This window comes from Phoca vitulina, unplaced genomic scaffold (assembly GCF_004348235.1).
Source record: "Phoca vitulina isolate PV1807 unplaced genomic scaffold, GSC_HSeal_1.0 scaffold1, whole genome shotgun sequence".
Taxonomy (NCBI): Eukaryota; Metazoa; Chordata; class Mammalia; order Carnivora; family Phocidae; genus Phoca; species Phoca vitulina.
The window spans coordinates 70,568,310-70,592,056 of record NW_022589704.1 but is presented as its reverse complement, the minus strand read 5'-3'; the positions used below and the strand labels follow the sequence as shown (position 1 = coordinate 70,592,056).

The following is a 23,747-nucleotide window of genomic DNA, read 5'->3' as shown; positions in this document are numbered from 1 at the left end:
GGATAGAGTGGCTGGCTGGTGGACATTGGGGAGGGTATGTGCTATGGTGAGCGCTGTGAATTGTGTTAAGACTGATAAATCACAGACCTGTACCCCTGAAACAAATAATACATTATATATTAATAAAAAAATAAATAAATAAAACTCTTTGAATTGAGGATACCTCAGCTCTTTAATAGGCTAAAAATAATCATGTGTCTATTCCTTTTTTAAAAAATAAACACTCATCTTACATACAATTGTTTAAAAAAAGCACTTACAAATTCTTTAAACCAATACTTCTCCTTTTTGAATTTTGGCAGTACATCTATGAACAGTCTTTCTGGAAAGGGAAGGGAAAGAAAGCTTTCACCTAACTGGCCAAAGTATTACATGTTCTCTTCCTGGACCGGATGTTTACTGTTTACACAGCCCTTCCCTAACCCTTCAACTTCCTACTTCAAATCCCCAAGGTATGATTATAGATAAGAGTTCTTTTCTCTAAGCTGCTGAAAATATTAATGACAGTGCATAAGTTAATGCTAAAGTACTTAGGCCAAAATGCAGAAAATCTTGAGACTTTCCAAGAGTGCTCAATTGTGTAAGAGTGCTCCATTTCTCTTAACCCCATTTAAAAGCCTTCTTTAAAACTATCTCCTCTTTGATGTTGTTACTACCCACCCCCTAGCAACACTTCCTTTAGCTCTGCAGTAACCCCTCTTTTAAAATAAAGAGATTTGACCCACAACCTCTGTCTGTTACTGTTGCCTGGCAGACCCTATTTCTTCCAGTATGCTACACTAACCCATAAAAGGAGAAACACATCATTTTGTGACTTACAGGCTGCTCCCTGATTTTTTTAGATGCTCAAGATGGGCTTTTCTGTTTCTTATGTTGCCATAATGGTTCATGTCAACAGTAATCCTTTTCCCAGGGAAGTCCAGAAGTAATGTGTCAATAACCATGTCATCATGAAACCAGAAAAGTATGGCTTCTTTCTCAACTCAGACACTAGATAGCCCTCTATTTCTACTCATTTCCAACTTTATCTCAAAACACATCATCATACAAGAAATAATTATGTAAAAGTTTTAAGGTTTTCTTCTGGCACATCTCTTGCAAGTGAATAGTCATCACAACATTGTAAATAAGGAAAATGAAATAAATTTCATTATCTTAGTGCAGCAATCATGAAGATAGGAAAAGTCTAACCACTGAAAATTAAGACCTCATACATTTGTGTGTGAATTTTTTTGTATCTTTCCTTTTCATACGCTATTTTTTAAATTAGGCTCCACATGCTGCATGGAGGTCACGAGGGGCTTGAACTCATGACCCCGAGATCAAGACCTGAGCTGAGATCAAGAGTCAGATGCTTAACGGACTGAGCCACCCAGGTGCCCCATATTCTCTATTTTAAATGGTATTTCTATTATTAGTGAAGTTCAGTACTGATGTAATTACAAATAGGGGCTATAAATTTTCTTTCTTTTTGTCCTTATGGATATTCCTATTATTGGCAGTTCAGCCAGTCTATCTTCTTTATTTACCCAAAGTAACTAAAAGAAGTAAAAATTTTTTTGAGTCAGTCATTGAATCCCCTTGGAAAGCTAATTCTTCACCAGTAAACTGAGAAAAGGAAAACAGAAATGTCCTCTCTTGCCCAATGTTCTTAGCAGGTATAACCATGCATTACGTTTCAAAACAAAAACAAAAACCATTTTTAAAGCATTGTAAGAGGGGCGCCTGGGTGGCTCAGTTGGTTAAGCGACTGCCTTCGGCTCAGGTCATGATCCTGGAATCCCTGGATCGAGTCCCGCATCGGGCTCCCTGCTTGGCAGGGAGCCTGCTTCTCCCTCTGACCCTCCCCCCTCTCATGTGCTCTCTCTCTCTCATTCTCTCTGTCTCAAATGAATAAATAAATTCTTTAAAAAAAAAAAAAATAAAGCATTGTAAGAGAATGAAAGAGAAAGGAGTGGTTCTGATTAATCTTACAAGAAACACAATATTTCAATAACTGATCAGAAAGGGAAGTTCTGTCAATTTTAAACTGGCCTCCACAAACAATAAGCCTATCATTGAAACAGATGATCTGAAACTGATTAACCCACCCTCTCCAGAGAAAAGCCAAGCAGTCATTCTTGAAAGCAATGGAGGAAAAGAAGGATCCCATAACATTCTTTTTCTTCTGGGAGAAGAGGTTTGGGTTGAGGTAACCTCAAAAAGGTTGCCCAACCACTCCAGGTAACTAATAGACCTAGCTTTAATTTATTTGTTCTATGAGGGGCTCATAACGCCCTTCTTTTATTGGATCCTTTCTTCCTGATCTCTAAATATTCAGTTTACTCATTTTTCTTGGTCTAATTTAATGCTACCTAAACCAAAAGAGCCTTTTCTAATGATTCCAACCAAAGTCATCTCGTCCCTATTCTGAGCTTTCACAAACTTTCAACCATAGCTCTCTAAGAATGCTGAACACTGCATTCAGTTTAAACTTGATGAATGAAGGTAGCTGTCCCCTTTTTTCCCTATTATTGATACTAGAACAATAAAGGTGTATCAAATACCAGTGATTCTCCAGTGGTTGTCATTACTGAGTCAATTCATTTTTCAAGTAACGGCTACACTTTCTACTGTTTTGTTGGGTTATTAATATTTTATTTATTTTTAAAGTTTTATTTAAATAATTTCTACACTCCATGTGGGTCTCAAACTCATGACCCAGAGATCAAGAGTCATATTCCTCTAGCTGAGCCAGCCAGATGCCCTAGGGTTACTAATATTTTAAAAATTGAGTTCATTACCTCATGTTTCTTTTTATCTAAATATAATTACCTGTTGTAATGAGAACCAAAAAAGGTAGACAAATAAAATCTGAAACCTTCATTTTGGTGAAAACCTAAGAAGTTCTCTTCCTCTGATCTATCAAGAAGTGGGAGAGGAAGGGAAACAAAACTTATTTGAATTTTACTTCCTTTTAGTTCCTCAGTTTATTCTGTGATGAGATTCCAAAGAGCAGGAAAATAACTGAAAGGACAACAGTCAAAAGACAGAGAAAAGGGGCATACGATAATTCACAAAATGACTAAGGTAACCTCAAATAATAGCAAATTAACTGTGTAATAAAGTTATTATCATATGCAACTCAAAACTAAAACATAACACATTGTCCTTTAATAACCTTTGAATTTATTATTTAGAAAAAAGTACAGCCCACTATCAGCTAGATTAAATTTGGCCATATATTCTATTATATTACCAACATATCCAGCCATTTGTGAAGCCAAGAAAGAGTAAAATGCACTCTTAGGAGTGGTACTCAACCTTGAAGTGCTGAAAGCTACTTCATCATCTAGCATGGGGACAAACACATGCATGCACATGTGAACATAACACTATGTTGTATAGAAGGCTCAATATAATCACCATCCTTATAAATCACTCAGGTATCCACTTATTTTAACATACACAAATCAAGGCAGAGCTCCCTGTGATTCCTACAAGGATATCTGAAATCACATTTAACATTTCTCCTCCCACTCTTCTCACTGAAAGCTTGAGATATAGAGGTTTTCTCCTCTTCTTTCAGCCACTACTAGGCAGCACAACATGCAGGAAACTATTACAAGTGGACTAGCCTATACATATCATTTAAATACTGTAAGAGTATAGCTGTGCTTAATATTCCAGAAGGGACCCAAAAAGCAGAAGACTCCTCATTAGATTTCTTCTAAAAAAAATTAAAGTAGCTTCCTGGTTTTATGATTAGCATTATTCTAATCAAATCATAATGTCTTGTGTCTCTTCCTTTCTATCTTGTCTTACACCACTCATAAACTAACAGTACAGTCACGTTTCTATATATTATGTGAAATTGTTTTACAGGCTAATTAATCACAATCTATTGCTTGTGTTGTTAGCTAAAACTATAGATAACTAGCAAAATATAATTAACAGTATTTTCAAATCAAAGATAATTCAGTTACTTATCTAAAGACAAAATTATAAAACATATTTTCCAAAAATTACAATGGTTGTGTAATCTAGGTTTGTTTGTTTTTGGTCAAGATGAAATATATATGAATAATACATTATTGACCTTTTACACTTGGTTCTTTCAAAGCTTCTTCATTTTATACAGCATTTAAATTAAATATTTAAAATTGAAGCTGTTCTATGTTGCAAACACAGCTAAAATGAAGAGCTTCTGTAGCAGCAGTGACCAGATTTTAAATGCAGGTAGATCAATAAAAAAAAAAAAAATCACCAAGCACAGGCTCCATGTGTGAGTGGAATGGTTTATAATAGCTTGCAAATGACTATGTGCTTGCTGTAACCAGCTGTTCTTAAATTATGAATATGCAACCAATTCATGTTAAAGCCAAATCCCAGCACTATTTCTACAGAGAAATCCCAGTAGTTTTTCTTGTTCTACATGTTAGCTCTGTTAAGGATACAAATAGCAGTAAGCTTCCGAACAAATAGGACCAAACTATTGGCATTTCATGCACTGGGTCCATTATCACAGTGGGGGATGTCAATCATTGGTACATTCCTGTAACAGCTCAGGCAATATGACAATGATCTCGTAAGAAAAAAAAAAAAATCAAAATCTCTGCAGCATACTCAAAGTCCTTCTGACAACCTAATGCTTTCTTACTTCAGCCAATCAGAATGTCAGACATGACCTACTAGAAGACTTGCATCAAGCCTGAAACATTTAAAAACATCAATCATAAAAACAAAGACAGGACATTGAATTATACAGTATTAACCTCCAGGGTTTGCATACAAAGACCTTAGATTTATTTATGTCCCAGTGAGTTAAGAGCTTCAGTACACCGTTCTTTACACCAAACTGACTGCCAATTTGATGAACCTCTCTGCCCTCAGCAGGAGTGCACCATCTTTGATTAATGAGTGCATGCTTGTGGAAAAGTGTTAAGAGGAGAAAACAGTGGAAAAACACACAATTATGTCTACACATAGCTGAAGTACCAATGCAATAATTATCTTCAAACCAAATGCTCCTTTTTCCTTAAATACACATGCACACATGTGCACACACAAAATTAGTAAAGGTTCTTACCTATATATTACCTACATTATTATTATCTCTAACACTTCTTTTCTTGAATGAAAGGCATTCAAAAACCAAAATACAAATCAAATTTCATAAATTATAAAAACAACTATTTTAAAAGCATTAATTAAAGAAAGATAGAAAACACCCCATCTTATACAGTAAATTTTTAAATATGTGGGATAAAAACTGTATTTTTACCTCATACTCTTATAAAAGCCTATTCATTTTAAAACTGTTTAAACTATAAGTATCAAGACTATTAACTATTTTACATCTCAGACTCTATTATGAATTGCCACAATTCACATAACATTCAAAACAGATTTGAAAGTCCTGTAAATTCATTTTGTTTTTCTTTCAGCAAAGATGTTGCTAATATTTTATAATTCCGTATGTAACTGTAAATTAATTATACATATTGCCCATAATTTCAAAGTTAGTAGGGTCAACAGAAAAACTTATGAATGAAAATTTAAACTTTTTATGACTCTTCTGTTTAGAATAACCAAATGTGGAAAAATTCCTACTTCAATGATGGGATGCTGATCTGCACTACAATTAAGACCATATTACCTGTAAAAATGAGCTAAGCATTGAGATTCCTTTAAAATAAAAGTTTACATTTAGGGGCGCCTGGGTGGCTCAGTCGTTAAGCGTCTGCCTTCGGCTCAGGTCATGATCCCAGGGTCCTGGGATCGAGCCCCACATCGGGCTCCCTGCTCTGCAGGAAGCCTGCTTCTCCCTCTCCCACTCCCCCTGCTTGTATTCCTTCTCTCGCTGTGTCTCTGTCAAATAAATAAATAAAATCTTTAAAAAAAAATAAAAGTTTACATTTAATATATAATTTACCATAATTTAGTTTATATGAATATCTGCCTTGACACAATATGAGTAAATATATTTCTTAAAAATTGAATCATAGGCTAAGGTAACAGAATGATTTTCTTTTTAAGGAACTGTATGGCTATTATATAAAAAGAGTTGAGAAAGTATATTACCTGAAGGAAGTCTTAGTAATGCATGGTCTATTTAAAAGGAAAACATCTCTATAAACTTATAATTGCAGGAAATCATAATTCTGGAATCACTTAGCAGTGTATTAGAAGTGTTTACAATTTGTTTATATTGTATAGGAAGTCCTTTTAATGGCATTTAACTCAGCAAATCATATATTCTAATCACCAATTTCACATTTTAAGTATTTATTAAAGGCAAACTATTTTAAATATGTTATAAATTTTATGCTCTTTGAAAAATTATTTAAATGCTTATGGTACTTAAAGATTTAAAGAATTAAAGAATTCTTAAAAGAATTCTTAAAGAATACTTAAAGAATTAAAAATGAGTAAATACTAAAACTAGAAAAGATCTCCTGACATAGTGGTAAACTACATCATATACCCTTAAACTTATTATCCTAAAGGTTTTTTTACACATTTTTTAAAAAATATGTTTTCTCTGTTGGAGTGGTCATTCCTTATTCCTCCTCTTTCCTATCTCCTTTCCTATCAAATAAATAAATAAATAAAATAAGTAGAAAACACTTAAGTATCAATGGGATGATTTGACACCTTTTAGTTCCATAGTTTGATAGCTGAAACTATCACTAGAAGTTACTAAGTATAATAAAAATACCATTTCAATTTTTAAAATCATTAAATGACCACTAGTCAATTATTTACTATCTTCACCTCCTTAGAGAGAAAATTAAATATAAAATTGCCCATTTCCTCAATAATTCTTTTCTCTTCTGATTACTTTCTGCAACAAAAGTTTAAAGAAATATTTAATCAAACAAGTCAACATTTATTAAATAAAGCACAATTTTTTAAAACCTTATGGTATGAAATACTTAATTTTATATAATCAAAAACTTCTTAAAATACCTAACTAGGTAATTTAATTAATCCCTCAGGATATCAAGTATATTAAAAATCATTAAGATATTATTTCAACTAGGGGTCAAAATCACACATTACTTTGTGTTAAATCACTTCTTTTGGTAGTCCTAGCTAAGACTAGGTCAGAAACTCAGAAATTACAATTTAAAATCTTTTCTTTTGAGAAATCTTTAAACCTAAATGTAATCAAGTTTAACACATTTTTTCACTAATTCAAGGAGATAAGACAGAAAACAGGAACTTTCCTGCAACTGTGATATCCTACATCTTGTATAGTAACACAAAAGTAGCAACAAAGACATTAACAATTGCAGTTCAAGCTGGGAGTGACTGTTCTGTTTCAATTCAATGACACCACTAATGGCTTCTTAGCAGCTCCATGAAATCAACCAGCTGTCAAGTTGATGCATCAGAAGGAACAGTTATGCACTCCCATAAGAAAAAGCAACACATCAGGATGTTTGGCAAAACATCTGCTCCTTTACACTGCAGTTCTATAATAAACATGCAAACAAAGAAATGAGAGAAAGGGCAACAGAATTAAAATTCCAAGGTTTCCATTACAGACTTAAACGCATTTTAAATAAATGACATAAAAATAAAAACAAATTTCTGCCAACTTGAATACTTTATTTTAAATCTTGAAAAATGATAAATATAATTACTCAGATTCTTCTAGAAAGGCAAAAGCTACATAAAAATCTTTACATTTTAAAAACTGAGAGCAAACTATATTCACCAGGAAAAATTATAATATACAAAACTCAAAAAATAATACCGAAATACATCCTTCCTTCATTTAATAAGTACTTAGTAAATTATGCCAACAGAATTCTAATAAATGCATTTCCAAGACTGAATACTCTAAAAATATTTTAAGTAGTGTTTGAAAGAGTAAATGCTACTATAGTTCAGCAATAATTTAACATATAGGAACAGTAAAGATACTATTCTCTGGATTTTAAAATAATCTGCCTACTCCTACTTCTCTCCTAACCATTATATGAATACAATATTAAGTCCTGATAAATAACTTTCTTTTTACAGCATACAATTTGATCACCTCCCCTATAAGACTCTTATTTGTCATCACAGGCTTAAAATAATTTTACATTCAACCATTCATTTCAAACATTTGTAAAATTTGACTTTTTTCTATCTGAAACTTACAAGTGCCTCAAGGTTGTCTAAATTATTGATTATGCAGCATAGTGACAATATGTACAGTGTTTACAATAGGTGTGAGACATCCAATGTACTTAACTACCATTTTCTTAAACTGCTTATCCTCTGTTGCTTGCCATTTATAATCTGCCAAATCTTCTAGTCCTTTGTTGCATGTATAATTTAAAACCATCTGTTCTATGTGCTCTTAACTATTTAAACATTTTTCACCTACCTACAATTCACATAAATGGCAGACATTCAATTCAGTCAAGCTTTCTATATAGCGTTTTACATAAAAAAATTCCAAGATAAATAACACAGCAAATAATACCAAAGAAGACTGCTACAGAGATAAAAACATACTACTACATACAATGTAAATTTTTATGTTAGACAAACCTTTTCAGTGTATTCAGAATTGTTTCTATTAGTTTTGGGTTTTTTTAGTTAATTGTAGTCAGTGTTTTTCCCCAACCCAGAAGACAAAGAGAATGCAAATTAAATACAGACAGTTTCATTTCCTTGTTAGAAGTAAATATGCTGACTGAAAATGACTACAGGAGACAGAATTCCACTTTCCCATTCAATTTACAGTACCTCTTATTTATATACCAGTCAGTGTATCATTAAGTTTGGTCATGTGACCAACCAAACTTCTGTGAGATAAAAAACTATTTTAGACAAGCAAATTAAAACAACACTAATTTTTATTGTTTATTTTTTCATAATGGCTGACAAAGAGCTTACAGCTTGAAGTTATAAAATATATTTTAAAATAAATTTTGCTTTTAAATACATTTTTGCCAATCGTTTAATATCTGCTACTAAATTTTAAAAGTATCCAGTATCTCCAGGTATTTTAATAGTTTTATCTTTCCAAAATGTAAGGAAATATGTAAAAAAAAAATAGATTATTTAATTACAAAAGGGGATCTAGGTAATCTAAAATAATTATACGTAAAATATTAACCAAGCCGATTAAAGAAAAATCCACAGCAGAGTGGAGTAAATGAGAAAGGAATATACTGATTAAAAATAACATTTGAAACCTTTAAAGAAAAAAACACGTAGACAAAAAGCTAGGTGAATACCAATGACACTATAAAAGTTTATACCATCTTTTTGCACATAATTTTCCACCTGTTACCAAAACGTAAAATGTGTAGACGCTGAGGGTTCATTTTGAGTGCAAGACCCCAAAATAAGCAACACAACTTATCTTTAACCAGTAAGTTACACGGTCCTTTAAAACCGGGAAAAAATTAGGTGAAAAATTTTCTCTTGGGAAAATTTCTCGATAAAGTTTACATGACGTCACTGGGCCCCCTGAACATTCCCTAAACTTTGAGTCTAATCCAGACACACTTTTTGCCTTTCTAGGGCTTCTTTCCCTTTCTCAAAAATAAAAAAAGGGAGACTTGGGAATAAAAATTGCCCAAGATGGCGAAACGCTTGTTGTTTAGAGGGCAGGAAAAAAAAATGGAGGATATTGTAATATACACAAAGGGATAAATTTCAACAACTCGGCCAAGGACTGCAGCTGCTTCTCTCTTTATAAGGAAGCAACACACAAAAGATAAATACAGAGGGAGAGAAAAGAGAAAATCGCCCAAACAACAGAGCCAGCTCTTACTCTCCCAACACTTCCTTCCTTTCCCAAGTCCCAGTTCTGGGGTTCATGGAACTACTTTAACAGGAGGAAAGCCGCGAAAGAGAAAGGGGGGAGGGGAGCGACAAGAAGATTAAAAGAGCGAAGAAGAGTTGAGGGCTGGCGGTTGTTCCCGGGGAAGAACTGCTAGGAGACAGACATTACTGCAGGAAAAGCTGTGCTCCTCTAACCCTGTGTACAAGCATAGATCTTCCCAAGTATCCAGCTCTTTTCCCGGTCCCACCTGCCCCCATTACAACACCCCCCACCCCAGCCCATTTCTGTAAACTCTGGAGCTCCAAGCTACACAGAGAAAGCAAGAGGCCCGGACGGGGGGTGGGGTGGGGGGGCCAGGAGCAGATCAGCAGTCCTAAAGGGAAGAGGGGGCGGAGGCAAAAAAGGGCAGCAGTAGGCGGACTGGGGGGGTGGGGGGTATCTTGAAACTACCCCGGCAGGGATTGGGGGAGCAGCGTATACTCCGGGGTAGGAACGGCGATCGCAACAGCGCCAGAGGTTATCCTTTAAGAAGCAAAACTGTTGGTGGCAACCCGAGCGCTGGGAGCCGAGCGCTGGGAGCCGAAGGGAGGAGGAGGCGCGCAGCCCGGGCGGCCGAGCAGGGCGACCGGCACAAAGGAGGCGGACTGGCGGCGGCTGCGTCTGCCCGCGGCCCTGCTGCACCGAAGTCCCGCACTGGCAGCTAGGAATAAAGTTTACATTCTCCGGAGACCGCACCCCCCACCTCCCCCCCAGGACCGCGTCCTCCTCCCCCAAACTCCGCTCGGGACCCCGAGCACCGCCCCAGCCTTCCAGCCAGCACAACAAAGAGACACACCGACCGGCGAGGGTAAACAGCCGCGGAGGGCGAGCAGGGCGGGCAGGGCGAGCGCCTCGAGAGAAGCCACTCCGGAGTCCCCGCTCGCAAGAGCGTAGTTTCTCCTGTTCAGCTAACAACCGGCTTTGTAACATTTGGAATTTTCATCTTCACCCGCACCCCTCACACCCGAAGATTTTGAACTCACCTTTACTTTCAAACTGAGAGTTGCGGTGGATGAGATTTTTGCCTTCCCCAGATGGTTGAAGGTTACGACTTTTGTTTTTGGAAACCCTACCACCTCCTTATCGCGATTATTATTTTTGCAAGGAAAGTATAAAGAGAGTTGGAGTGGAGGTGAGATTTGTGATCGGGAAAGCCCTTGACTCCCTCCTTCTCCGCCTTCCGCCTCTCTCTGATTAGTTCCTATCCAGCAGCAGATTGAAGCAGGAGATGATTCTTCTCAAGGTTTGTTCAGCAGCTTCACTTCTAGGCGAAGGCTTCATGAACCAAGTGACGTCAACCAACAAGGCTTCTCTCTCTCTCCTCTCTCTAACAATGAAAGTTGCTGTTAACAAGGGAAAAAAGAGAGAGAATTGTTTATACCATTTCAGTTCCAATAATAAATGACCTATCAGCTCCTAAAGGAGCCAAGGGAGGGAGGGGGGTTGCTTCTTCCTCCCAAGAATACTGTAGCTTTGAGTTTGCAACCGATCCTTGTCCCAGGAAAAAGTTAAGAAACTTAATATTTTTTTCTTTCCAAAGTAGGACTCTAGAAAATAGGATTGGAAACCTAATTTAAAAAACGTAAACTGGACAATAAGGAGCATAGATTAACCATTTCCACCTAAACTTTTTTGTCTGTAAACTCAGAATTCGGTTGAAGTCTGTAAACCAACTAAATTAATATGCCAGGAATTCGTGGATGTTTAGAACTCAAAATAAAAAGCAGGACGCAGGATGGTCCCGGGATAAAACGCTGCTGCCCAAACACGGGCAAATTAAATTAGCAGTAGTGTTGATGCACGGAATTAAAATTTAAATATAACACGTTAAACCTGCAAAACGTTTTAAAGTTAGAAGTTAAAACTGTAAAAGGTAATCTCAATTGTAGTTTTTCCCTCCAATTTCTGAAGTCAAAGGGGGGGGGGGGTAGCTAACTGTAGGAATTGAACACTTTTTTAAAAAAATCAAGTTAAAACTGGTAGCTCATTGCTCCATCTTTAAACTACACAGGAGGTATGCTTTTTGTCTACCCCCAGAATCTCCCAACTTTCTGTTGTTTACCCTTACATTTCTCCCTCACCCCCCAATCCCAACATCCTGAAACCAATGAAGTTAAAATAAAGGTGAAATACACCCTATTCCCTCCTGGGTACACAACCCATAGCTTCCTAAAAATGATTTTTAAAAAGCCATAACTTTGGCTAACGCTTTATTACACAAGAATATATATAATTTAATCTTTTTTATTGAGGTAGTGTTTTTTCCCCCAGAACACATTAAAGTCTCCAAGTTTATATAATTAAAAATTGCATGATTTAATTTTCAGGATGAAGAGCAAGTGAAAGGCAAGCCACAGAAGAATAACTTGACCATATATGTATATTTTGTACATACATTTGTGGATAAATGTATCTTAAAAGATGCTATTGTTTTATGTTTCCTCTTCAGCCACTGGCTGTGATTTTAATTGTGCTGGAGGATCTTCATTAGTATTAACACATGGGGAGATTTCACAAAGCTGCTTCATTAGGAGGGAAAAAAAAGCTTGGCAGACTAGGTCTTTTTGCATGCACTGAGAATGTCAGCCTTACCTCGGTCATTTGTAACATAATAAGTGCAAGTACAATGATTGCAATGCAGGAGCACTGGGGGAAGGGCAGAAATACTGCCTGCCTAATAGGGATATCTGAAAAAAAGGCTGCTCATTACACAGTAAAATGTATGCTAAAAATTAGTGAAGATGATGTCTCAGGAGACTGATGCTAAATAAATTAATGTGCTGATATGTTTTTAATTATTATTTTTGTAGTAGTTTATTTCGTTCTCAGGATTCACATTGAGCAGCAAAGCTGCGCTAGCACTTATTGATTTTTTTTCCCTGCCACATTCCCGGAATACAGATTTTAATCATTTCACTACACCACACTCAGTAATTTCATTAAAAACTGGAACCTTCCATCCCCAGAAAAGCATTTAATTTCAATGACATACAATTTCTCTCCTAGCAGAAAACTGTCTCTACAGTAAAAGCTGGCCTAAGGTTCAAATGCATAATTTAATCCTGAGTTTTCCATGCTCTGCATTCCTTTGAAGCTATAATTTGAGTAACTACCTAATAACTGTAATAAGGACAATAATTTCCTTATAATATATTATTAACTCATATTTAATTAACTCAGAGGCCAAGCTCTGTACATGTATGACTGGGTCAAGAGTTCTACAATCTCAAAATTCACCAATAATGTTCCAGAAGAAAAATATAGATTAAAATATAAGTGTGAATGCTAGCATTTAGATATTCCAGCCAAAATAATTAACAAAAAAAGTTCATGAGTTTTAAATAATAGCGGTCATTACTCAAACAGTATTTTAAAACATTTGGAAATAAACAAGGCAACTCACTGATATTTCTATATATAAAGAATTATTAATATTTCAACAATCCATTTCTGACAATTTAGCATTACTTTTAAGAAAGTATTCAATTTTGAAAAGATTTTTTTAAAAAGGGCTAGATTCAAGTTGCCTCAATTTTTATACAGAATCCTCTCTTGAAATAAAGTTAAATGCACACTTGAGTAATTTGGAAAACTAAGGATACTTAAATACTTCAAATACATCAAAATAAGTTTCAATTTTAGGTTCCAGTAATATTTTGAAATGATATTGAGTTGAAGATGGTACTTTGTTTATTCAAACACTAGGTTTCATAAGGATATGTAATTTATATTGCCTGTTTTTAGAGAAGAAACCTGTGGGAAAAACATTTGATATAATAAAATTCACTTATTAAATTTTGAATATATACCTAATCAACAGAAAACACTGGGTACATTGGTAATAAAAGTGATTAACTTATATAAAAACTTATATAAAAATAAAAACTCATATTCAAAATTCCTATCATTCTTCTGGTTGATTTTAAAATCATAATCCAAAAAATGTTTTTAAGAGTATGTATATATAATTTCAAGTTGCAGCCATATATAACACAAAGTTGTCTTTTCCTTGGGTGAATGATAAAGTAACTTGTACAAAATAAGACTCAGTGTTGTCAGAATGTTGGAATAAAGGATAAAAGTCATGATAATAAAGAACTTGATTTTACTGTCTTTAAAATATTTAAAAACTATACTTATTATCAAAACTATACATTATTCCAATAATTTGAAAAATATTTTTGTAACACTCTTAAGGCTGAAATGCAGTTAAATGAAAATCAATAATTAACAAAATAGTTGATAAATGAAAAACTCAGATTAGCTAATATTCATAAGATGAATTTCTACATTTCAATAAAAAAGCTTTAATTGTGTATTTAAATATATATTTAAAATAATTTGGTGCTATTTGGTAGTTCAAATATATTAATTATCCAATTTATACCTTTAAAACTGATTTTTTAAAAAAAGTATACTAGAAATTTAAAACTGGATTATTCTAGTATTTGCTACCCTCTATGAAATTGTGCTTAAATTATTTTTTTAATATGATTCCTTCCCTTCTTTATGTTATCACATTTGATTGTTTCAAAGATTACAACACAGTCATAGAGTTGGAGGGTGGGGGAATAATTACTACAATTATAAAATAATTTGACTATGGTAGCACTTAGTTCTCTACCTAGAATAATCATCTAAATTAGTACTTCATCTTCAGAATTGCAAAAGAATTTAACAAACATCTTTTCTAATATTACTGATAATTATTTCTGAAATTCTATATAAGATATGTACCTATCCCATGCTAATTATGCCATCACTATATGTAAATTGTTGCACTTCTTCTGTAAAGCAGCATCTATTTTTAAGACCAAGATAGAACTTCTCAAATAGGGAGATATAGAGATAAAGATGATTACGTATCTAATTTATTACTATAGGTATTATACATGGATCTTCAAAGGATAAGGAATTGACATGTATGTACAGAGAACAAAGTCTAGGAAGGCTGATACAAAAAGCCAATATGAAAGATCTCAATAGTAGAACAAGCTGGCCACTGTCATGTCTTGTTTCAGTTTCAATCAGTACAAACTAATGAAGAGTTATTTGTTTTCATTCATTGAACAAACATTTGAGTGCTCACTATATGCTATGCACTCTGCTAGAGACTGGGAAAACATGAAAAGCTCACATTCTGGTGGATGTTGAAAGTGTGAAATTCCTGAGAGATTAGAGACTCACATAAATCACATTATAAAGATACAAATAATAAAGTTTTGCTAGAATAAAGAGGACAGGGCAAATAATTCTGACTTTGAGTCTAAAAAAAAGCTTTATCAAAAGGATGTCATTTGAACTGCATCTCAAATACCGACAGCCTACCAGGCAATGCTTCGGAGGGGCAGATCCTAAGTAAAAGAAGCTGTAAGTTTAAATAAAAAGAGCTACTAAGCCTGGTGTCCATCCACTAATGAGAAGTTCACCGAAACAGGAATATTCATTGTGAGGTATGGAATACCAGGGATGAAGAAGGAAAAGGAGGGTAGGACCTGAGAGTGAAAGGCCTAAGATACCATGGTAAGGTGACTGAATTTATCCTGAGCGCCAACAAAAGTCAGCAAAGGAGTGACATGATCAACCTTGTTTTTAGGGAGCAACAACTATGTAGGCAGTGCAAATGATAAACTGTAGTATGACCAAAGTGCTAAACAGTTCATGAGAAAGATAGTGAAGGACAGTGGCACTGGAGATTTAAAGCCAGATGTTTTTGAGGTAAAATGTGGATTTGGTGACCAACTGAAAACAGAGGGAGTTAAGGGAGAGGAAGGACTGAAAGAAGACTACAGGGATTTCTGGCTTAAAAAACTGGATAAGTGCTGGAGTCATTAAGTAAGATCCAGAATATATAAGAGAATACAAATCATAAAATAGTCATGAATTAGAACTTAAATTTATACTTTATAAGGCCATTTTTAATGGGATTATCAGAATCTACCAGAAAGTTTTTTTTTTAAATATACATACCCAGGCCCAATATCCAGAGATTCAGTAGGTCTGGGGTGGAAAGCAAGTATTTCTTCTCCTTTAAAAAAAAAAAAAAACTCTGACAGTGCTTCAGATAAAGACTCCTGATTAAGAACAGTGTTATAAGCATAAAATTGATTATAAAATTCTTTTGGAATAAAAAGGAAAAAAAAAACAAGAAAAGCCCTGAAAAAGAAGAGCACTGAAAGTGTGTGGGGCAATCTCATATCAGATATTAAAATACACTATATATGTAGCCTTTATAATTTACAGCTGGCATTGGCACCTGAGAAAAAGATCAATGAAACACAATAGAAAATTGAGAAATTTACCCAAATGCATATGAAAATTTAACATAGATAAAAGCTGTATCTCAAAGCAGTGAGGAAAAAATTGACTTTTTAATAAGTGGTGTTGGGATCTGGGTAGTCATAAGAGATGAATTTGGATCTATTCTAAGGATAAATTTTAAAAACAGATACTTAAATGTAAAAATTTGAACCACACAAGTACTAGAACTTACGGGTCAATTCCTCTATAACTGGAGAGTAGGGAAAACATTACTCGCAATGGTCAAAACTAGATGCAATAATGTGAAATACTGGCAATACATAAAATACATTCAAATACATAAAACTAAAAAGGTTTTATATAGCACTTAAAAAAAAGGTTTTATATGACAAAAAAGAAAATAAATAAATACCACAAGCTAAGTACAATGACAAATGAGAAACTCAAAAAATATTGTAACTTATATGAGACAATCCAATAACCCTATATATAAAGAGTATCTAAAAATGAATAAAAGACCAACAGCCTGAACAGACATTTTACAGAAAAAGGCAAATGTCCCTTAAATAGAAATACTCTCAACCCTGCTCATAAGAGAAATGCAAATTAAGAATCACTGAAATACTATTTCTCACCCAACGAATTGGCAAAAATCCAAAAATTTAACAACACAACCTGTTAGTAAGGCACTTATGAGAAAAGGACCACTCTCAAATATTGCTTGTTGAAATGAAAAATGGAAAAAACCTCAACAACAGAGAATCTGACAGTATCTAGCAAAGTTACATATGCATTTTTTTTTTTTGACTAGCAAAACCCATTTCCAGGAATCTGACCTACACGGACGAAAATATAAAATCGATATATAAATATATATATATAAGAAGATATTCACTAAAGCATTGTTTATTATAGGTAAAGTTTGGAAATAACCCAAATGTTCATCATAGGGAAATGGTTGAATTAATTAGGGTACACACACACAGTGGAGTACTATGCAATTTTTAAAAATGAATGAGGAATGTATATAATATGAAGTATTTCACAACCACAGTATATAATAAATTTAAAAAAAAAGCAAGGTGGAGAAAAACTTCTATCGTATGCTACCATTCATCCAAATATTTATTTAATTTTTTAAATGAAAGGAAAAATCAAAACCTTAAAAAACATGGTTACCTATAAGAAGAAAGGGAACAGGCAGAAAAGATAGAATAGTAGGAAGTTTTCTCATAAAACTGGTTTTGTAGATGTGATTTTGGAACCATATAATTTACATAATTATAAAACAAAAACAAATTAAATTTTAAAACACTCCCATCAAAATGAAAGCTAAATGGGGCGCCTGGGTGGCTCAGTCGCTAAGCGTCTGCCTTCGGCTCAGGTGATGATCCCAGAGTCCTGGGATCGGGCCCCACATCAGGCTCCCTGCTCCACGGGAAGACTGCTTCTCCCTCTCCCACTCCCCATGCTTGTGTTCCCTCTCTCACTGTGTGTCTCTCTCTGTCAAATTAATAAATAAAATCTTAAAAAAACAAAAATGAAAGCTAAATGAAATAAATAAACTTAATTGTATATGGAGTTCCATACAGAGACTATTCCAAGTGACTTTACATATGATAATTTTTATCTTATTTTATTTATTTATTTTTAAAGATTTTATTTATTTATATGACAGAGAGAGACACAGCGAGAGCAGGAACACAAGCAGGGGGAGTGGGAGAGGGAAAAGCAGGCTTCCCACGGAGGAGGGAGCCTGATGTGGGGCTCAATCCCAGCACACTGGGATCATGACCCAAGCCAAAGGCAGATGCCCAATGACTGAGCCACCCAGGTGACCCCATTTAATAATTTTTAAAAACCACACACAAACACAGTAATTTAACAGTATATCTCTCATAGGATATAAAATAAGAAAAATAACTTTAAAGCAGCAACAACAAAACAGGAACTTAAATTGTTATCACTAACCGTATTCTTGCGGCCTGAATTGGTGCTGTTATTTTAATATTGTTGCATGCATAGTCTGAGAAAAAGCAAATGGATGTTTTGCAAAAAGCAAAGTTGGTATTTTTAAAACTTAATTTTTGCTATGTGACAAAAAAGAAACAGATATAAAATGAATGAGTTACATAAAAACTCTCTGATCCTGAATTAGATGTATGAAGAACTCATTACATATTTTATATTTAAAAATACATACTTCCTAATTCTGCCCATTATAAAAGCCTAAGAAACAGACTATTGCAGTAGCAACAAGCCCACACCTGTGTACCAATATTATGGCCTCTAAATACTATTTGCCCCTGAAAAGAATTCCTTGATGCCAATGCTGACTCCAGGTTTGGGATAGGAAATGTTCAAGATAAGCCCAGAATACCCTATTACACCATTAACCATGAAAACTATCAAGGCATCAGGGACGTCTGGGTGGCTCAGTCGGTTAAGCATCTGCCTTCCCTTCAGGTCAAGATCCCAGGGTCCTGGGATCGAGTCCTGCCTGCATCAGGCTCCCTGCTCAACGGGGAGCCTGGGCTTCTCCCTCTGCCTGCTTCTCCCCCTGCCTGCTTGTGCTCTCTCTCTCTCTCTGACAAATAAATAAGTAAAATCTCTCTCTCTAAAAAAAAAAAAATATATATATATATATATATATTATTAGGTGCCTGGGTGGCTCAGTCGTTTAAGCATCTGACTTGATTTTGGGTCAGGTCCTGATCTCAGGGTTGTGAGATCCAGCCCCCAGAGAGGGGCTCCCACACTCAGTGCAGAGTCTGCCTGAGATTCCCTCTCCCTTTGCCCCTCCCCCGCTCACGCGCTCACTCTCTCTCTCTCAAAAACAAAACAAACCAAAACTATCAAGATTATTGGCATCACGTTAAAGGGCTGGAGAACCAATTTAAAGAAGACAACTTGAAGTGACTCCCACTGGCCAAAGATGAGACAATTTGAACATTGTTAAGACTAACTACAATGGATTGAAACAAAAATATACCTTTTTTAAGAGAGGGAGTGGGGAGGGGCAGAAGGAGAAGGAGAAAGACAATCTTAAGCAGGCTCCATGCTCAGCAAAGAGCCCGACTGGGGGCTTGATCTCACAACCCTGAGATCATGACCCAGGCTGAAATCAAGAATCAGACGCTTAACCAACTGAGCCTCCTAGGCACCCCAAAACATAAATATATCTTTTTTTTTTTTAAGATTTTATTTATTTATTTGACAGAGAGAGACACACAGTGAGAGAGGGAACACAAGCATGGGGAGTGGGAGAGGGAGAAGCAGGCTTCCTGCTGAGCAAGGAGCCCGATGTGGGGCTAGATCCCAGGACCCTGGGATCATGACCTGAGCCAAAGGCAGACGCTTAATGACTGAGCCACCCAGGTGCCCCTAAATATATCTTTTCTAAAAAATATTTTATTTATTTGAGAGAGAGTGAAAGCAACATAGATCACAGAGGGAGAGAGAGAAGCAGACTCACCACTGAGTGGAGAGCCCAATGTGGGGCTTGATCCCAGGACCCTGAGATCATGATGGCATCATCTGAGCTGAAGGCAGATGGCCGACTGAGCTACCCAGGTGCCCCAAATATATCTTAATACGTAAATTTATAATGATACTTTTTTTTTTAAAGATTTTATTTATTTATTTGACAGAGAGAGACGTAGTGAGAGAGGGAACACAAGCAGGGGGAGTGGGAGAGGGAGAAGCAGGCTTCCCACGGAGCAGGGAGCCCGATGTGGGGCTCGATCCCAGAACCCTGGGATCATGACCCGAGCTGAAGGCAGACACCCAACAACTGAGCCACCCAGGTGCCCCTAATGATACATTTTAAAAAACATAATTTTTCATCTTTGAATGATGCTAGGGAACCAACTCATAATTTTGAAAACTGGTAAATAAAGGAAACAAAAATTTACTCAACATTTCCTATCAAATGTACGTTAGGGAGCCTAATTTGAAATTGTGTTGAAATATATACTGATATATATCTGTGTGTGTGTGCGCGTGTGTATAAGATAGATAGATTTCAACATTAGATTTTTTTTTTACAAAGGAAATTTAAAAATGTTACTGGCCTGTACTAAGAGATCAAGAGTCATATGCTCTACCAACTGAGCCAGCCAGGCACCCCTTGATTCAGTTCTTAGGGGAAGTAGTGAAAATTGTGCTTAGGAATGAATCTGGGTCCTTAAGTATATATTTTTCAAAATGCTGTGAAAATAATTGAGCAGTGATTATAAAACTCTGGTTTTTCACTTGAAACATGTTGACTGTAAAGTGGGAAGGTAGTCACATGAATTTTTGAAATCTGATATGAGATAAAAAATATTTCTTCCTGGGGTACCTGGGTGGCTCAGTCGGTTAAGCATCCGACTGGATTTTGGCTCAGGTCAGGATCTCAGGGTTGTGAGATGGAGCCCCATGTCATCTGCTCTCAGCGCAGAGTCTACTTGTCCCTCTCTCTGCTCCTCCCCATACTCTCTCTTTATCTCTCAAAAATAAATAAATAAATCTTTTAAAAAATATATTTCTTCCTAACCCAGAAAAGACCACTTCTGTGATTTCAGAGGGCTTGCCCAAATGGCATGCGTCAGTACCTTGAATAGTTTGAAACTCTCCTTCAGGGCAAAATTATTAAAAACAATTTATCAAGATAAACCATAAGGCAAAGAAGGCTTAATCACTATGGGATTGACTCATACGCATCTTTCTTTTTTTTTTTTTTTAAGGTTTATGTATTTATTTGTCAGAGAGAGAGAAAGCGCACAAGCAGGGGGAGAGGCAGAGGGAGAAGCAGACTCCCCACTGAGCAGGGAGCCCAATGCAGCGCTCAATCCCAGGACCCTGGGATCATGGCCTGAGCTAAAGGCAGACGCTTGACCGACTGAGCCACCCAGACGTCCCATACACATCTTTCTTCCCCCCATCTCCACCCAGAAAAAATAATCTAATGTGTACTCATTTTACTTTGAATACCTTTGTTAGAGTATTCATCACACTGTATCAGATATTTTAGGGTGTTCACATCTCTCAATTGGATTGTGAATTCCTTGAAGTCTAGTAATTGTGGTCCTCCCCAACAGAGGTGTGGTGGTAAATCTGGGAAATTTTTTGAATAAATTTCAAATAATAATAAAATATACAACACTGTATTGTAAAATCCATATAGCCAGTTGATTCTCACAGAATACTTTGATTTTACCAAACTCATGTGTCTGTAGCTCTATTTGTAGCCAACCTATAGTTGAAGTTGAAGAATGTAGTTCTTACATAAATGGCCATTGATACTTTTGTTTAAGTAAATGAGTAAGATGAAAATGAAAAAAAACAACAACTTTTTCATCAGTGATGTGAGGGACTTCTTGCTAATTTGTTAATAGTTTTCAAATATTAGAAGATTATTATTTTGGGGTCCCTGGCTGGCTCCGTTGGTAAAGTGTGTGACTTTTGATCTCAAGATGGTGAGTTCAAGCCCCACGCTGGGCATGGAACTTACTTTAAAAAAAGAAATAAATAAAAATAAAAACTGAATCAGATCAGTCCATGTTGTTTACAGATAATTGTGCCCTGGGAATAATGCAATATGAGAAATAATATTCAGGTGTCAACTCTTTAACTACTAGAGTAATGTTGTTCCTTGTCCAATAGTTTTTATTCCATCAATATAGATTCCAATATACCTTTTCCAGAAAATTTTTTGGCTCTCAAAATAATTATGATCCAAATTTTTAAAATTTCCTCCCCTTTAGCATGGTTTTTCAGCAATTTAAAAAAAAAAAAAGAAGTTGTCAAGAACTTCACCCTCATAAATGAACTGCATATAAGGTAAAAAGTTCATTCATACTCTTCACATAAAAGGTTTCATCCAACTGTAAAGCCCAGTATCTATTAGCATGCACATGTTAGAGTAATTGTGCTTTCATACTGTTTATCATTGATATTATAGTGTCCAAATGTATCACATTAAAGGAATTTTGCCAATAGTTGATTCTGACTTGTTGCCAGACATAATATTTATTATTTTGCTGCTGGTTTAATAAACTTGGCAACTGTATGGTTTATAACTGCTTTTGCTCTGAGGAGTGCAACACTGAATTAATACTTCCTTAGCTTTAGTGTCTTCTCCACTTTTAGAGACAAAAATACTGGAAAGCAATATTTTGTGTTTATTCTGGAAAGCTTTTACTATTTTACCAGAATTGTTTACCAAAAAATGTCATTAATTTTTTTTTAAAGAGAGTCAATGACATTAAAATATCCCTAGCCCGAATGAATTCAAATTACTTTTTATAACCTTACTCTTTCCCCCTATATATTTATAACCCTTCTCCCTCTCTCCCATTCTTCACTGAAGAGAGGCAATCCAAAAGAGGGAGAAAGATTATCCTATAAGAAGCAAAACAAATGACAGAAATCACCTGGAAACAAGGTAATATAAGCTGGATCTTTAAAAATGGCAAAAATTAAACTTATGAACAGTGAGCTACTTAGCATGGCTAAACTATGAGGGGAGGGAGACAATTCAGATGGAACTTTTTTTTTTAAGTAATCTCTACACCCAGTGTGGGGCTCAAACTCATGACTGCAAGATCAAGAGTCCCATGCTCTACTAACTGAGCAAGCAGGTGCCCCTCAGCTGGAGCTTTTGTTGCAGGTTTTATGTGCAGCTTTTGTTGGAGGAATTAAGTTGAATTAATTGAGATTTTCTTGGAGGTTCATCTTAAATACTTAGAGGAGGAAACCTATCTTTTTTTCATAGGGAGACAGCCCTTGGGATTCAGATCATTCCCTTAGTTCGGGAGTCTTGAAGCCTCTGTTTCTGCCAAGAAACCATCCCTATCCTTCGCTTTTCACCTTTCAGTCATCTCTTCCCAGCAGCTGTTTCTATTTCTGCATAGTAAGAAAGAGAAAAATGTAAGGAGACACTATTCATCTATTCTTCTACTATTATAGGCGTATTAATGATGAATCTCAAGATCATCATTAATCTTGAGATTGAGATAGCTTTTGGGGACTAGATGTGAGGTTGGGCACCACACTATGCTTCAGCAAATCTTCTGTTTCTTTCCTTCTTTTGAAATGTATTATATAGGATTCTATCCTGTTTCTCATTTCTGGTTACTGCTGGTGAACATTTTGTTTTGTTTTGGCTTTTCCTTCCTTTTTTTAAAAATTTTTGTAGCTCATATCATTAAGTGTCAGAAGAGTGAAATTCTGTAGCTTCTTTCTACTATCTTTACACAAAAAGTCTCTTAACTGAAAACATACTTAATTAGAAGTATATTAATTATTTTAGATGGTAATGACATGTAATAACAAAGCTTAAATCTAGAGGAATTTTTTTTCTACTGAAATCCTTTCATATATCCTTTAATCACTACACTATGCCATGTCTTTTCTTTCATTCAGTCATTTCATTGTTCCAGAAATATTTATTGAACATCTATTATATCTCAGGTCCTAGTATAGGTGCTAGGGATACAGCAGTGAAAAAAGTAAACCTGCCTCATGGGGCTACTTTCTTGTAGGGAAAGAGAAGTTATAAACACACAAGCAAACACACAGTATACACCAGGGTCAGGAAACTTCTTTCAAAGGCCAAACAATAAATGTTTTAGGCTATGTGGGCCATGTGTCTCTGTTGCAATCTCTCAACTCTGCTTTTGTAGTG

The 23,747-nt window shown here is 35.4% G+C and overlaps 1 protein-coding gene across 17 annotated transcripts in view; it reads right to left on the bottom strand.

Moving 5' to 3' along the window:
- BAZ2B (bromodomain adjacent to zinc finger domain 2B) overlaps positions 1-23,747 on the bottom strand; it is a 381,204-nt gene that overhangs the window by 296,464 nt on the left and 60,993 nt on the right. For all 17 annotated transcript variants that reach the window (XM_032409746.1, XM_032409845.1, XM_032409773.1 and 14 more), the window contains exon 3: positions 10,801-11,160. The gene's annotated coding sequence lies outside the window, so the exon portion shown is untranslated. The remainder of the gene's footprint in view (positions 1-10,800; positions 11,161-23,747) is intronic.